This window comes from Ambystoma mexicanum, chromosome 4q, assembly GCF_040938575.1.
Source record: "Ambystoma mexicanum isolate Mex_15411 chromosome 4q, UKY_AmexF1_1, whole genome shotgun sequence".
Lineage (NCBI taxonomy): Eukaryota > Metazoa > Chordata > Amphibia > Caudata > Ambystomatidae > Ambystoma > Ambystoma mexicanum.
The window spans coordinates 348440872-348457581 of record NC_090928.1 but is presented as its reverse complement, the minus strand read 5'-3'; positions in this window follow the sequence as shown (position 1 = coordinate 348457581).

The following is a 16710-nucleotide window of genomic DNA, read 5'->3' as shown; positions in this document are numbered from 1 at the left end:
ATGTGGCAACGCCCAAAAGACTGGGTTCTTTAAATCCAAGTGTCTTAGTGTTTCAAACTGGTTTGTCTGCAAGCTAACGTTCTGTGTTGTAGATTTACAACTCTTAAACATGATGAGCAGAGCACTGAATTCCATTCATGCCAGCATAGGTAAACTGCTCAGAATGTGTTTCTACCCTCACTTCTGCCTGCTAGCATTTGATGATGGTCTTTTGGAATCAAAAAGACCATTGCAGCAACATGTTTTCAGTTGTTCGAATAGAATGTACCAAAACCTGACATTTTGTGATTTGTTTTTTCTAAAGATTGACTAAAACCGGGACACACCTTTTTTGCACAAGTTCAGTTTCTTAAAGTATTTATGCAGGCTGTATTATGTGTTGGGTTATATGATTTGTCATATTCACTGTTATCTTGGGATTTACCTCTATGATGATGATGCTGATGTGTCTGTTTTTCTATGTCTGTTTTTATGTGTTTTAATTGTGTCCAGTTTCACTGGATCACAGCCTTTTGTCGAAGTTATTTGTGTATGTAATCTTAAAGAGAGAAGCAACTAAGTGTCATTTTTGACAGAGGTAAAACGGACAAAGGGTGTAAACAAAAGGTTCTAAAAAGTGAAAAAAAGATAGGCAAAATGTAATATGTTATGGGGATCAGAAGTTGAACACGATAGAGCCAATTAGGGATGAATACACAGGCAAGACCAAACTCAGATCATATAACTGTTTAAGGGGATAACGAGTGGTTGATACTAGGTCACAACTGGTGACAGTAGATAGGTGCACACACCATAGCTCTGCACCTAAACCAGTCATGGCGAGGAAGCCCTATTATTTATTATTTGTTTATACAACATGGGTTCCACATCTGACCCTGGTTCTTTTAGACTGTGTCAAATGACAGAGAAGACACAGAGGTTGTGTCAATGTGGGCTAGAGAGCTGGGAGAAAAATGTTGTTCTGGGTGCTGGAAAAGAAGCAATAATAATATAAAATGAACATTGTTGGACTGGAGCCTGAGAGCTGGTCAGATCAAACTGCCACACTGCATGTATTGGACACTAAATCGAATGTCCAAGAGGAACTTACTTGATAATGATGGTGGTCGGTCAAAAGACCGAAAAAAAAATCTCGAAATACAATAATCTCGAATCCAAAATCCCGAAAAAAAAAAAGTCAAATTTTTTATTTATTTAATTATATGCTTTTTTGGGGTCAGGTAAGTAAAAAAAATGGGTTAAAATAAAAAAAAAATAGAAAAAAGGGGGGTTGGGGGGGAACCCCCCCATTTCGAACAAAAAACGTCATTAAAAAAAAATTCGACTTTTTTTTTTTCGAGATTTTGGATTCGAGATTATTGTATTCGGGATTTTTGTTTTCGGTTTTATTACTATAAACCGATAATGATATATGCTGGAAATATTAAAGAAAGGGAAACATTGAGTCACCTCCTTCAGTTCTGCCACAAAACGAAAGGAATTCTACAAAGGAATATCAGAGAGAATAAACTTGGTGCTGGAAACGAAAGTTCCCATAAAGTCCTGCTTACTTATCCTGGGAGACGAGAAAGTGATATAAACAATGCCCAAAACAAACAAAACATGGTTATTCACTGGATGTTTGCTCACTAAGATAATTGTCCGTCAAGCATGGAAATCAAAAACTGCTTGAACATCGAGGACTGGATTCATGATTTGTTGACCCAACCTTTGAGAGAGTCACATACAAGAAGAGAGGATTTCAAACAATGTGACGCTCTTTTCTGGAACCACGTGGATGATTTTGAGCATAATATTGCCCTATACCTTGCGGAGGTGCACTTGGCTGGGAATCAAGACAACGCGGAGCAACACAGGCTCGATCCCTGGGCCCGCTCTTAGAAACCTCTGGGTATTAAGCGCTTCATAAATAACCAATTATAATAGTATGTGCCACCTCAGCCCTTTTCTTCTCTCTTTCACTCTCCTTCCCCACGGATGTACTTCTTATGGAGAACTGATTTAAAATGTACAGATTGGGCCTCATTACAAGTTTGCCGGTCTGGTAACTACGGTACAGGTAAGCTTGCCGGAACCATAGTTACCGGACCGGCAAACTATGAGTTCTGCTCACGGGTGCCTTTTGGCTCACCAGGTCGGACCTGGCGGGCGAACCAGCACCCGCGAGCAGAGCATGTCAGATGCACTGGCAGCATTCTGAATGCTTCTGGTGCATCCGGCCTCCCCATTCCCATTGATTCCTATGGGGCTCAAATGGGAATGGGGATTTTTTATTATCGGCGCCTGGGAATGGGCAAACATCGGGTCCGGTGGGGCCGTAATGACCTGGTAATTGCCCATTCCCGGGCACTGGTAAAATTTGCAAGTTCGACGGCAGCCTGAAAGTTTTACCTGCATGCCTACCCCTAAACTTGTAATGAGGCCCATTGGGTTTTTTTTCAGTGACACTCCACTGATGGACGTGATTTGTTTCCTATATTTCGTTATTTTAAATAAAATAAATACCACTTTTTTATAATAAGTAAGTGATTATAGCTAGCAACAGGAGATGGATGAAGAGCAACTAAAGAAAACTTTAGTGTAAACATAGTAAAGGAACCTGATCTATTGCTTTAGTTATGCATTTACATGAAAGGTTAAGGAAATAGCTCCTTGGTGGACTCCTGAAGGAGGGGAAGGAGCACCCCATACTCTCTGAAATTAACTAACCTTTGAGCATATGATAAAATGCTTATTTTATGTTTCAATCTTTTCATTTAGTAAAGTAGAAATTAACTTTTACCTTGTGTGACCGCTCTTCCATGGACATGCATCTGAATAAGGATGCTGTATATCTTAACGCATATAGGCTTTGTAATTACTGGACATGCTTAAAAAGTTCACTTTATGGATGGAAGACATTGCTGAGAATTGAATCTTAAACACGGTTTTCTATCATAATTGTACTTGTTAAGTTAGTGGGACATACCAAATATATGCTTTTGGTCCTGACTCATCTTTTTGCAGCACCATCTTGTTGAGGCATTGGAAGGAGCAGCCCCTCCACCCCCTGTTCGTCTTGAAAGTAACCTTCTCACTTTTAGAGGCACACTTTAACACGTCGAACTCGGCCACAATCAAACGTATGACACCGCAATGAAACTCAGCAGATTAATAGGTGTGCTTTACTAAAGAAACACCCAAAAATCGAAAAAAGAATAACAAAATCAGAGGCCGCAAGTCCGGAACGCATTTAGATCATGAATGCTGTTTGCTGCATTGCCCTCTGTCTTGACAAGTAACATGTTCCTTTTTTGAGTGAAAAAAGATGACGTCACTAGAGCATGCACTGCTGACTCCAGTTCAAATGTTTCACCGAGGGGAGGTATCATAATTGTGCTCTTATTTGAAAGACGAAGCAGTATTGAACTCCTCCGAGAATCAGCTGCGTTTTTCTGTATTTTTATTACACCGGTCTTATCGCTACTTTGCAGTGCATTTGACATTCAATTGAGACATCAACCGTGTCATGCTTAACGCTTTTCCAGTGTAGCATAATGATTTGGCAGTGTAATAACGTAGGTAAGCCTTTTGTATTATAGAAAGAACTCCTCACTTAGCGGTAGTGAGGCGAGGGAATGATGATTGACTGGCACATCGCTTAATTTATGAGCATCTTCAAAGGAAGTGTCGCTTCACATATGTGCTGCGTGGAAGGTGCAGTAACTCTGCTGCCAAGCAGGCGGGAAGATCAGGAGGAAACAGGACGCGCATGAACCTGCAACTGTGATCATAGTTACAAATCAGCATTCAACTGCATGCAACAGACTGCAAACAAACAAAGCAGCTTGCTGGGCGTTGCTTTGTCCTGTTTCTTCTTTCACACACGTGTATATATCTATATACACACACACACAAACAAACACACAAACGTATTACATTCCTTGCCGGGACTAATTGGAAACCAGCCTCACCTTTGCCAATGTTTTTAAAGTATGAAAATAACAGACATATCTTCAGGAACAGTTCAAATTATGGGGATCTGCCTTCAGATTTTGATTTTTTAAATGTTTTAATTGCTTGCACGGTACTTTCATTGTGGGGATTTGAACCTGTGTTACCATCCTTTGAGGACGTTTCTTTATTTTTGTTTGGAATTGTATGTATTAATAAGCAAATGCATATATGATGTGTTGGCAGCATTCTTTGCACATTACACAGTTCTATCTCTATATATGAAGCCCTGTCCGCAACCGAGCGATAGGAATCATATGGATGTTAATGGCAATGGAATTTCCATAAGATATTCACATATGTGTGCTTACATCAGGCATAAGACTCTATTAAAGCACTCCAAATGTGCCATAAAAGGGAACTGGGGTACAGCAACATGATGTGAATGACCCAAGATCACACAAGGTGCTCAAGGGGGAAGCATGGCTTTGTGTAAATGTTTAATTGTTCTATAGATACTATCTTGCCTCCTCTCATCCTGCACACGAGGATTAAATAACCCCCATGGGCATTGAAAAAGAGAAGTATGTTAAAAAAAATTCACCCACAGTCAGACGGGTAGTCTGGCAGGGCGACGTGGAATCCATGGGATGCGCATCCATCAGAAAGAACATCACCAGGAGCAATCAATTTGTTATTCTAATGTCTTATGTCCACCCACGCGTTCCTCATCTTAGATAGACTCCCATAGCAGTTCTGTAGCTGGAGGTGGGAGGAATGGATTTTTGTATAATTATCTGATTATTGATTGATATTGTGCAGAACTGCTCTTCTAAATCGAGCGTCCTAGTCCGACTGAGTGTCCAAGCAGTGCTGCTTTGAGAAAGTGTGGAGTGAGGACCAAGTTGCAGCATTGCAAATGTCCTGCACTGTGACACCTTTTTGGAGAGCCCAAGTGGTTGTCACTCCTCTGGTGGAATGGGCTCTAAGGTTCTCAGGGACATCTTTCCCGCAATGGAGTAACACCCTGAAATGCATAGGATGATTGAACGCGACAAAGTTTGTTTGGTCACAACTTGGCCTAGCCTGTGGCCGGTATAACCAAAAAAATTGTTGATCATCTTACAAAACGTTTTCCATGCTAGAAATGTAAAAACTAACAGCCCTTTTCAGGTCAACATGTGTGACCTCTCTTCATCCTTGGAAGTTTGAGGAGGCAAATAAAAACCTGGCAAAGTTATTTTCTGTGTTAGATGGAATTCAAACACTATGTTGGGAAGGATGAAGGGATGAACCCTGAACACTACCTTTTCCTTGTAGACTATAGTAAATAGTGGTTTGCATGACAAAGCTTGTAGCTAGCTCACTCACTTGGTGAGCAGAAGTGATGCCAACCAAAAAGATGATTTTCAATGTTAATCACCTGAGTGGACAAAAATGGAGAGGTTCAAATGGTGCTCCCATTACAAAAGTTAGTACCAGGTTAGAACCTCAGGACGGAACCAGAAAAGGGGACGGTGGGAAAGTATTTGTCAGTGCTTTCAAGAATTGAATGACAATCATCATTTAAAGTAAGACCCTTGTTCTGGCATGTATTTAAAAATGGATAACGCTGCCAGGTATCCCTTGATGGAGCCACCTGCAGCCCCTGATTGTCTAGGTGCAGTAAAAAAGAAAGCACTGCAGGTGTACTGCAAGAGAAAGGATCAACATCTTTAGCTCTACACCAGCTCTACAAAACCTGTTCCTACAGCAGCGGTATAGTATTTTAGTTGCTGGTATTCTTACCAAAAGCAACACTTCCATCATGTCTTTCCAGAGGTCCCAATAATTATACCTTAACCTCTCAGAAACCAGGTGTGAAGGTTCGGAGATCTGATTCCTGGATAAAGAAGACTGCCTCCATCTTGTGAAAGTAGATCCACTCTCTGGGGAAGATGGAATGGAGGGCTGATGCACATGTCTTGAAGGTCCGGGTACCATGTCCTCCTGCCAAATCCAGAGCAATCAGTTTCATAGATTTCCCAAACTTCCTCAACCTCCTGATGACATGCGTATGACCTGAGGAATGACTCATACAGGAGTGGAAATTGCCAGACCACTATGAACATGTCCACAGAGCTCCTCTTTGAGGAAATTCCCTAGAGCACAACTGGTAGCATTTCTTGTGATACTGGAAATGAACAGATCTACTTGAGGTGTTCCTGAAAGGGCAACAATCTCTAGAAAGACTCTCACTTGTGGAAGATCATGGTCTGAAAGCTCAGAGCATCTGCTGTTGTATACTCTTCTTGGTGAACAGCCGATAGAGCCATCCTTTTTTGAAGCACCCAAAACCAGAGCTGCATTGCCTCCCTGCACAGTGGTAGTGACACTATACCTACTCCTTTGTTGAGGTAATGCATGGCCACATTGTTGTGCATCATTATCAGGGCTTCTCACCCTATATGGATGGCAAAAGGCTATAAGCACAAGTGTTATTGCCATCAGCTTTATTAGGTTAATGTATAGTTTTGATCCTGATGGGGACCAAAGTCTGCTGATCGTGAGTTTGCTCATGTGAGCACCCCATCCTGTGAGGGAAGCATCTTTGACTACAGTTATATCTGTCCAGGGTTGCCAAAAGGGTGTCCTATCATCATATTCTCCTCTCAGGCCCACCTCTGGTGATCATGTGTGACCTTGCTCAGAACCTGAAGAAGGTTTGTCACACTGCCTGAGAATTGTAACTGAGGTCCAACTGGAGAGGCCTCATACTTAGGTGGGCTTCTGGCATGGATTTTGGGAGTTCTGGAATCTTGATACCATCTGCAAGACATGTTGAGCCCTCAACTCGGAAGGTGAAGACTTCCCCGGGAAAGAGTCCAAAACCTTTCCAATGAATTGCAGCTTTTGAGAAGGTGTCAAGAGGGACCTATTGAAATAGTGGGAGAAGCTCAGTTCGTGGAGAATGTGGCAGGTGCTGTTGAGATGTTCAAGATCCTGTTCAGTAGAATGAACTCTGATTAGCCAATGGTCAAGGTAAAAAAAGGTAAGATTTGCTGCTACCACCATCACTTTGGTGAAGACCCTCAGGGTGCAGGAGAGCCCGAACGGCAGTACTCAAAACTGATAGTGAGAATTGTCATATGAAAATAAGCATCCTGAGGATCGAGGGACATCATCAAAGCCTGGTTCTAAAGGGCATGGATGATGTGTGAAAGAGTGACCATCTTGAATCTTTCCATTCTGAGAATGTATTCAAGCGTCACAGGTCCAAAATGGAACTCACACTTTTTGGTTGGGAACAGAAATAGGTGGAATACCAACCTTGGTTTTGTTACACCACAATTACCCTTTCCACAGCACCTTTCTCCAAAAGGGAAACAATCTCCTGTAGAAGGAGCAGATCTGGTTGCCAAAGAGATTGCTCGCTCGGGGGACAATTTGGGGGACTTTTTAGAAATAGGAGACAGTAACCTTGGGACACTGTCTGTAGTGCCCATGCATCTGTTGTAATGAAGTGCCATTCTTGAAGATGCTGGGTGAACCTGCCTCCCACAGGGGTCCTGTGAGCAAAGTGCTCAGAAAGGTTTTTGGGCTGTGGCTATAGCAAAGGACAGTGAGGAAATACCTATCTAAGCAGTTTCCCCTCCATGGCCTCTGGGGCCACGTGATAACCTCCTTTGTTCTCTCTAGGTAGCATGACATCTTCCCCTTTGCCTAAAAGAGTAGAAATTGTGAAAGGAATTCACTCTCCAAACCTTTGTAGGGGCATTATCGTTGATGCTGACCAATGGCTGCCATTAATGATTTAGCTGCAGCCTTTGAAGCCTGTAGCCTTTCTAGGCTGTTGTCTGCCTTTGGTCCAACAAGGTTGGACACATGAAAGGGCCTGTCCAGGAGCCTTAATTGGATATCAGGGTAAAATCCAACCTTACATAACCACGCAAATCTCCTGATCACCCCACTCGAGCCCACACACTGGCAAACACAGTCTTGTTCATGAAGGCCTGACTGAAGGGGCTGACAGCAAGCATCCTAACCATCATTGGTGAGATTGTTAAATCCATCTGTCATCTCCCCTTTGGGAATGTGTTCTACCACCTTGGAAATGAAATTCCATAGAGTGCAGGTGTATCTAGCCCTAGCACAAGATGCATTGATGGCTTTCAATGCCATGCTTCCAGCAGAGAATACCCTCTAAGCTTTAAGACACTTCCGTCCTGCATTTTCTCCTTTCCACATGATTGTCACTTCCCTCTCTTCCCACCCAACCTTTCCTCATGTGACTTGTCTCCAGCTTGTCATAACGAGGCACCTATATGGATTTGCTCAATGTTTGACTTCTCTTTGGAGTCTTCCTATCTAGCGGTGACTGGCTGGGTAATGCTGTCTATCTCTCTACTATAGATCTTGCATAATGTCTGTAAGGTCATCCTGGGCAGTGTCTTTAGCAGGACGTCCCTGACCCAAATATTCAGTCACCCTGTTCATGACCATTCCATAGGCCGCTTTAGGGTGAAAGTCTGGGTCTGGTATGTCAAATTCCACATCAGGGGAGGTATCCAGACCACTGGAATATTTCCGACAAGTGGCTAGTTCTTCAAGCCAGGATTGGAAGTTCAAATATTCTGGAACATTGGGAGTTCCAAAACATTCATACCTGAAAGGTACAACATCATCTTCTTCCTCATCTTCCTAGAAGATGGACCTAAAGGACCTGAAAAAAATCTGACTAAGATTTGGGTTAAAAAACTCAAAGTTGTCTCTGATGTCAACGGCGAAGGACACTTCAACTTCTACTCCCCAAGGAGGAAGTCACAGATGCTTTTTGCTTCGATGAATTCTGCATTCTCAGCAAATCTCTCGTACAAGGAAGGGCTCACCGGGCCCATGTAAAGAAGAAAGAGGAGGCAAGCAACCAAATCCGTTGTGCTAGAATGAGGAACCTGACCCCACGGAAGAACCAGAGAGGCATCCCTATTCAAGAGAGCTAACAGTAAAGATCCGGGTGGGGGACTGGTTGGAAAGAGAGTGAAGATTACCAAAGGACTAATCATACTCATCCCAGGAAAAGTAAATATTGGAAAGAAATTGGAGAATATCAAGGGATGAATCATACTTGTCCTAGTAAAAGTAACTATCGGAAATAGAGTGGAGATTACCGAGAGACTATTCATACTCATCCCTTTACAAGCAACTATTGAAAGAGAGCTAAGATTACAAAGAGACTAATCACACTTGTCCCAGTACAAGTAGTCATTGGAAAGAAAGTTCAGATTACCAAGAGACTAAACATACTTGTCTCAGTATATGTGGAAAGAGAGTAGAGACTGCCAAGGAACCAGTCACATTCACCCAAGTAAAAAGGAATACATTAAACTAATTAAGGAACAACATGAAAGCAATCTGACGTATTTCCCAAAAAGTATAGGGATTCATAAAGAGACTCTGCAAGATTCAAAGACGAAGCAGGAAGGAAATCATTATTTGTGAAACAAGGGAACATTTTGTGTGGAAAACAAGGGGAAGCACCGGAGGGGTAAAAGCCCCACTTGAAGAATTAAAAGAACTCATCGATGACATTACCAGGATCCATCCCAAGACAGAATGGTTAAGGATATAGGAGCCTGTACATGAAAAAGGAGTTATTCTCCTGGGCCCCTAATTTCTTTGCGTTTGTGTGATTAGTGGTAGGGCCAAAATAAGGTAGTTTGGACTGAGGATGGACTGTCGATTTGACCATCTTCACTGATGACAAGAACCCTAGTTAGTTTTGTGTTAGGTAGGTCAAAAATGTTATTGTAGGGATAGACAGGCCATTTTATTATGATTTGAATAAACAAACTTGCATAAATGCTACCAATTAGTCCTTCTCCTTCTTTGGGTTTACCACACCATACTGACATGTGTGTTACTCCTGAAGTTCCATTTTCAAGATTGAGAGTCTGTTATGGTAATGATTTTTAAGGTTTGCATAGAGATGGTCTATAAAAATAGTGATATTATTGCCTCTAGCCCTGTGCCAAAGAGTGCACTTTTATGCAGAACCTTGTTATGACAATGGTCTCTTAGGTAACCAAGAGGTAGACACAGAGAGGCAGCACACAGAACTTGAGTGGAACTCAGTTATATTATGCAAAACGAAAGATGAGGAAACCAACACAATAAAAGTTCAATCTCATGCTTCTTGACTTTGCTCCATTCCTCCTCCTACAAACTTCCCTTCTGTCATCGCTGTCAGCCTCAACCTGGTGTAATTTGAGCACCACTCCCCCGTCTCCCAATTTTCCTCCTTCCCTGTTGCACCTACACTCCTCAAATATAACACTCCTGTTTTCCCAGCTTTCCTACTTCATCTATCCCAGCAAGACTGGGATCCTTCCTATTGGGATTCCTGCTTCCACCTCCTCCCTTCTCTCTAGCCACCCTCTATGGACACCCCCAACCCCTTTACTGAAGCAGAAACCTTGGAGTCATCTTCGGCTCCTCTCTTTCTTTCTTTCCTACCTCACATCAAGGACCTTGCCAAGAAAGCCCACTTCAACTCCACCTCCTCAGAGGCATCCTTCCTTTCCTCACCATTCCCCAGAAGCTCAATGTCTCTAGAGCCCTGGTACTCTCTAGGCTGGATTATTGCAATAGCCTGTTCCTTAATCTACCCTCTTCCTCTCCCCACTCCCTCCAGTTTATCCAGAATAGGGTTGCAAGACTTATCCTTGGGCTCAAGCCCAGGGACTGTATCTCTAAAGTCTCTCCACTGGCTCCTGGTTGCTGCAAGGATCAAATTCAATTCTCTCTGCATCATCCATAAGGATGTTTGGGGCCAGGGACTATGCTATCTACAATCTGCTCTCACCAAATACTCTCCCTCCAGGTCCTTACGTTCTTCAGTCTCCAACTCTCTGTGTATCAAGCACCTTTTTAAGCAGCAAGCTCGGCTGGCTCCCTCCTCTGGAAAATCCTCCCAATCCATCTTGAGCCGAATCTCTCGATTCTGGAAGTGCCTCCATTCTTTCCACTTCACCTTCTCCTTCCTCCTCCTCCCGTTTAATTGTAGTTAGGAAAACAGAGATAGGCTTTGAGGGAAATCCCCTCATGCCCAGAAACAGGGGAGTCCAGAAATGTGACAAATTGCAGCTTTATTTAGTTCAAGCAGGGATACACATATGGATTCCACAACTCCAAATGTATTCTCAGCTCAATACAGACAGGCAGTGAGGTTTTAAGCTGCCGTGTCCTCACAACCAAAATATATTCCTTGCTCTTAGGCAAAATGGGATTGGGTTAACTGTATAGGCATAATTACAGTCCATATGGGACAGATAATTTGATTTGTCTGGCTACATCTGGTAGCTCCACCGGGCACCCCTCCCCCCCCGGTCAGTGCAAGCGTTGTCATTTTGGGAAGTTTACCAGCATGTGAGCAAAAATGATGGGTGGGGAAGTTGAGCTCAGAGCACCACCTGCTTCCCACTCTTGTTTCACCCCTCTGACTTCCCAGAGCCTGAGCAATGACACTCCATTCTCCATCTTCATGTTGTGTTGCATTTGTTTCATCTCCTGTCTTCAATTTGGTGGGAACGACCTTATCTGTCTGAATGGGCTTTGTTCCCCAGCTCCAGGTCACGTGGTCATGGACCGTAAAAATGATTTTCTCTGCTGGCATTTATGAGGGATTTCAGCCTTTTTGCAGGTGTTGTATCTTTTCAGATGACCCAAGCCCTCTTCCCCGGTGTCCTTGTCAGGGCTGGACATGCTGCCAGACCTGTTTAGTATCTCTCAGAATAGTCAGTGTATCAGTATTCAGCCCTCTGTTTTGAGTTTTCCCAATTCTTTTCAATGCAGCTGTGGATTCAAATTTGATGATACTCGCTTTTTTGGTGTGAGCAAGAATTTCATGTGTGTTGTTTTGCTCCTGGCTAATGTCTGTGTCCAGCCATGTTGCCTTGTTATGATTACTTTGGTGATGTCATCTGGGTATGGTATGTGGGTCTGCTTCAGTGGGTGGCATCCGTCATCTTGGAGTTATGCTGGGGGGGATTTGGGACCCCCTCAACACCCTTCAAAACTCCTCAGTCACTAAAATTGGAGCCTTGGCCCTTATGTGTCCACCTGGGTCATTGCCGCCCTCCCAATCTCCTGCAGCCACTCCCACTCCCAGCATTTACGCTTGGGCACCCTCTGGCCTGTGTTCCCTCACAGATTTGCACTTTGTATCACCAGATGGCAATTATTTTCTATGCGTCCTCTGCCTAGCACTTAACCGGTACCGGTAAATAACCTATCATATTATATCACATCATACCCAGCAACTTACTCCCTGGCACTTCCGCCACCGGGGTATCTCCTAAGCCCCCCTCCCCTGCCCCCTCTATCTCTCTATGTACTTGCATAATCTGAATGCTAAGAAGGTCTAACCGGACTACCTCTATCCTGTTCATTATTGAATTATATTATCTTTTTCCCATGTTCCCTCCCTCTATCCTGTGGGCGCTTTCAAACACAATGGGCTTCATTACAAGTTTGCCAGTCTGGAAACAATGGTGGTGGTAAGCTCACCGTCACCCTTGTTTCTGGATTGGTAAACTCAGAGTCTTCTTGCTGTGGCTGCTGTGCCCGACAGGTCTAACCCTGGAGGGCGCTGCAGTAATGGAGGCAGACTGTTCACAGAAGCATTGGCACCATTGCTAACGGTGCTGGCGCTTCTGAGTCCCCTCTCCCATAGAGTCCAATAGGACTCTATGGGAATAAGGACTTACAATTTGCTGGCGCTTGACTTCCAGGATCGCCCGACTCGTAATGAGCCAGTGGCACCGGGAAGTCGGGCACTGGTAAAATATTACCGGTCTGAAGGCAACCCCCCGGTAGCACCAGCAGGGTTACCGCAGGATCCGTAATGAGGCCCGATGTCTTGCTGTATAAGCGCCTTACAAATGCACAATACATAAATACATATAATAAAATAAATACCCTTGCCTATTGCATAACATGTGGTCCTTTTCCATACCTCTTACCACTCTTTCACTTGGCCTCTGGAATGCACAATTGCTCTGCAACAAGTATTCCTACATCACTGACCACTTTGACTCTTATCACCCACAACTTTCACTTCATGCTATCACAGATCTACCCTCAAGACTCTGGTACAGCAGCAGCTCTCCACACTTTCTCTGCTACTTTCCCCCACTCTCGCCAACCTGTTATGAAGGGCAGTTTGTAGGAACAATTTTATTATTCCACCTTTTCATTTATAGATTCCTTTGGAACCCCTAATCTTTTTGCTCTTTTTTTTAACCCTGTCCTGACTTTTGGAAGTCAGTAAAGCCTTCTGATTTACTTCCCTGGCCTATTTTGCTCTTTTCTTTGGGGAAAGTGATTAGTCCCTGAGACTCTCAGTACTTAGAGGCTTTGACCTCATTACGAGTTGGTAGTTGCAACATTAACGCGCGGGTATTAATGTTTAACGGAACGTTTCCGCACCGCCCAACTTCAAGTTTGCCGGTGAGGTGGCTAAAAGCTAGAGGTCACCCTGCCACCTTACCAGCAATAATTTGCAGGTATTATCAGCATCGCCATTAAAAGTGCCGGTAATACCAGCAAATCTCCTCATGGAGTCCAATGGGACTACATGGAATGGGGATTTACCCCTGCCACCGGCACTTGTAATCCAGTGGAAATTTCACTGGACAGAGTGCCGGTAACAGTAATAAAGTTTGCCCGTATCATGGCGGATTTACCATCAGGATACTGGCAAACTTGTAATGAGGGCATTTGTCTCACTGTAAGAATATATGCATTTTTATAATTGCACATATCACCTTACAGTGAAGTGCTGTTAGGATACTTTGTATCCTTATAACGTTTTACCTGATGGCTTTTTGTTTACTTTAACAATGTGCCTAAGAAAAGCAGGTGGCAGCTGTGTGATTGTTAGCGTTTTTGTGATACTTTTCTTGTGTACTTTTGCATTTCCTGTGAATGGCTTCTAAAGGTGAATAGCACATGCAGTGCTATGACATTTTTGCTTGTTCTTTGGCCATCTTGTATTTGGCGTTCCGTCTGTCATCTCAGGTCAGGGGGCTGGGACTGTCTGGTCCCAGTACACATCCTCCGGTGCCTGAATGGCTGTTGCTGGATGGATAAGATGACCAGTCCTTGTGTTGGATTGGACAACCATGGGTTGTTTGAATGTTGCAGATGCTTACCATTGGTGGGCTTGGGCTAGTTCAGTTTGAATCTTGGATAAAAGGAGGGCTCCTGCAGCTATCATCATTCTATCCAAGACTTCTACGAAGAAGATCAGGCTGCTGATGACCCGAGAATGACCCCAGCAACTGGCCAGCATCTACTCCAGTGATTGGATGGGTGAAGCCCTGCTCCTCTGCCTGAAATCAGATGAACCAATTGGTGCTTTGGACCTTGGAGCAGTGGGAAAAATCAGTCTCAACCACTACTCCTGGATCCATGCATTGGAAGTGTTCCTCTAGCACCTGGTGGACTAACCAACTCCCTTTTGGGCTACCAAGCTGCAGCCATTGCTGTTCAGAGCAGAACCTTGGAGCTGTCAGAAACTTCAGTTTATGTCATAAGTCGCCTGTCCTCAAATTGTTCAGCCTTCTCATGACAAGGGAAGTTGAGCTGGGGCTGCCTCTGTGTCCCCCATTGGAAGATCGCCTGTCACCACGTGACCGTGGAGACCTCTGCTGAAACCATCCTTCTGCAATCCTGGGATGTGTCCTGAAGGGTTTTCATTTGGGGGTCTTTTATTTCAGGAAGTTGCCTCGAACCATCTGGTGAGAACCACTACCAGCTCCCGAAATGAAAAGTGACCTCTTCACCCATGACAACTGAGCTCTGCTCACCCCAACCAAGGACAGAAGATTTGAGCCCCAGCGAATTACAGAAGGCCAACAGTGTCACCTGGAAGAGGCGGAGTCACGGAGGTGAGTTAACATAACTGTTTCCGTCCCCCCTGTCTCCCATAGAATAACATTGGGTAGAGAGCCCTTGTCCCTAAACTGCCTCTGGCCTTGCCTTTGGTCATCCAACCTGGGAAATGATCCTGTTCTAAGACTTACCTTTGTAACAGAATAGAGTGGGGCCACTTACCATATTTGTAGCAAATACTGACATCACTTTAAGTAACTTTTCAACTACTACCACAGCCTGCTGCATCAGTTCCATAATACGTTCCCTTGAGAACCCATATTGGAACTTGTTCCTTTTTGGGCACAAGGCCCCATACATCCAAGAGCTGGACTTCACAAGAGAGCGGGAACTGAGTGGTGATTATTCTGTCTATATCCAACTGTTTTTCTTGCATTGCTTACATCTTGACTACTACTAGGTGATATTGGGCATCATTCCGACTATGATGGTATCCTGGTGGTAGAACTGCCAGGATACCCGCATCTGTTACTTACATTTACCAGAACTCTGTCCAGCAGCATTGCCGCCGGATTACAAGTGCCAGTGGTGCTGTGTTTATCCACATTCATGGAGCCGCATAGGACTCCATAAGGGGATTTTCTGCCATTATGAGGTATTCTTTGGACGGTGGGGTCTGGCTTACATCCAGCATTTAGCTGGAGGTAACCAAGGTGCCTCAACTGCATTCCCAAAGTCCAGTAAAGTGCTGGTATCCACGGATACCGGCACCTTTTCACCAGACCGCCTGACTCGGAATGAGGCCCATCATCTCTAAAGTTTACTGTGTATATATGTGATATGTGGTTTTTGATTATTATACTTACTTGTGATATGTCCATGCCTAGTGTGCATAGAAGGACCTAATAAATAATTGTATTTGTATATACTACCTGACTTACTTGAAATATTGGTATTGCTCTGTCTGTATCCCTAGACAGCTGTCACGCTTTTCCTGAGACCAAGCCTTGACTGCTCTTCCAAAATGCCTTGATTGTGGATACAGCTTGGCTGGCTTTGATTTTTTTGGGCATGAGTTAGAGTGGATCGGGGCAAGTAGCGAGGAAAAGGAAGAAGCAAAAAGAGGCACAATGAGGGCATTGGCTGGTGAGGTTGAGTGCAGAGAATGATTGGAAAGATTGAATGGTTATTAAACAGAGATTCAATCAGACAGGTACTTAGGAGCAGGACAATTCATACATTTGGAGACTAGGAGAAGGAACTTGAAAAGAGGGTGGCTGTGCATGGCAAGCCGACCAGCATGTTTTCAGTATGTAGATAGAAGAGGATCTGGGTAGAGCGATGACTTTTTCTAGAAGGAGAAAGGAGTTTAGAGAAAGCCCAAAGAGTAGAGCGGACAGGGCATGAGTGTTTGCTCCCGCAGGAGCAGGGGAGCTGAGAAGTTATTTTGTTTTTTTTATTGCGTGGCAGGTTGTCACCCCTGGATGGACAATCTATTGGCAATCCCCCCTGCCGACGACGTGTGTGCTTTGAATTTGATCTGGTCCTGGATTCTCCAGCTATCTAAATGGGGGCGGGGGGTGATTCCCCTTACTCAGACCTTCCAACACAAAGCACCTATTCAGGTGAGAGGCCCAGGGTTGAGCAGTGCTGGCTGGGGGCATTTGAGTATATGATTGCACCCTTACCTGACTGTTTGGCCATGTGACAAGCCAATCCAAGTAAATACATTTCCGCCAGATGCACATGCACAATCACTCCTGCTAACCCCCTGCTCCACCTGTGTCCTGCCATGCAATAGTGAAAAATGACCAAACAGAAAATACTAACCATCAAGCAGCAAATGGTGAAGGAACCTATGTGACGCTGGCACCAGCGCTGCTAAGGAAAAAGTCCATAGCTCTC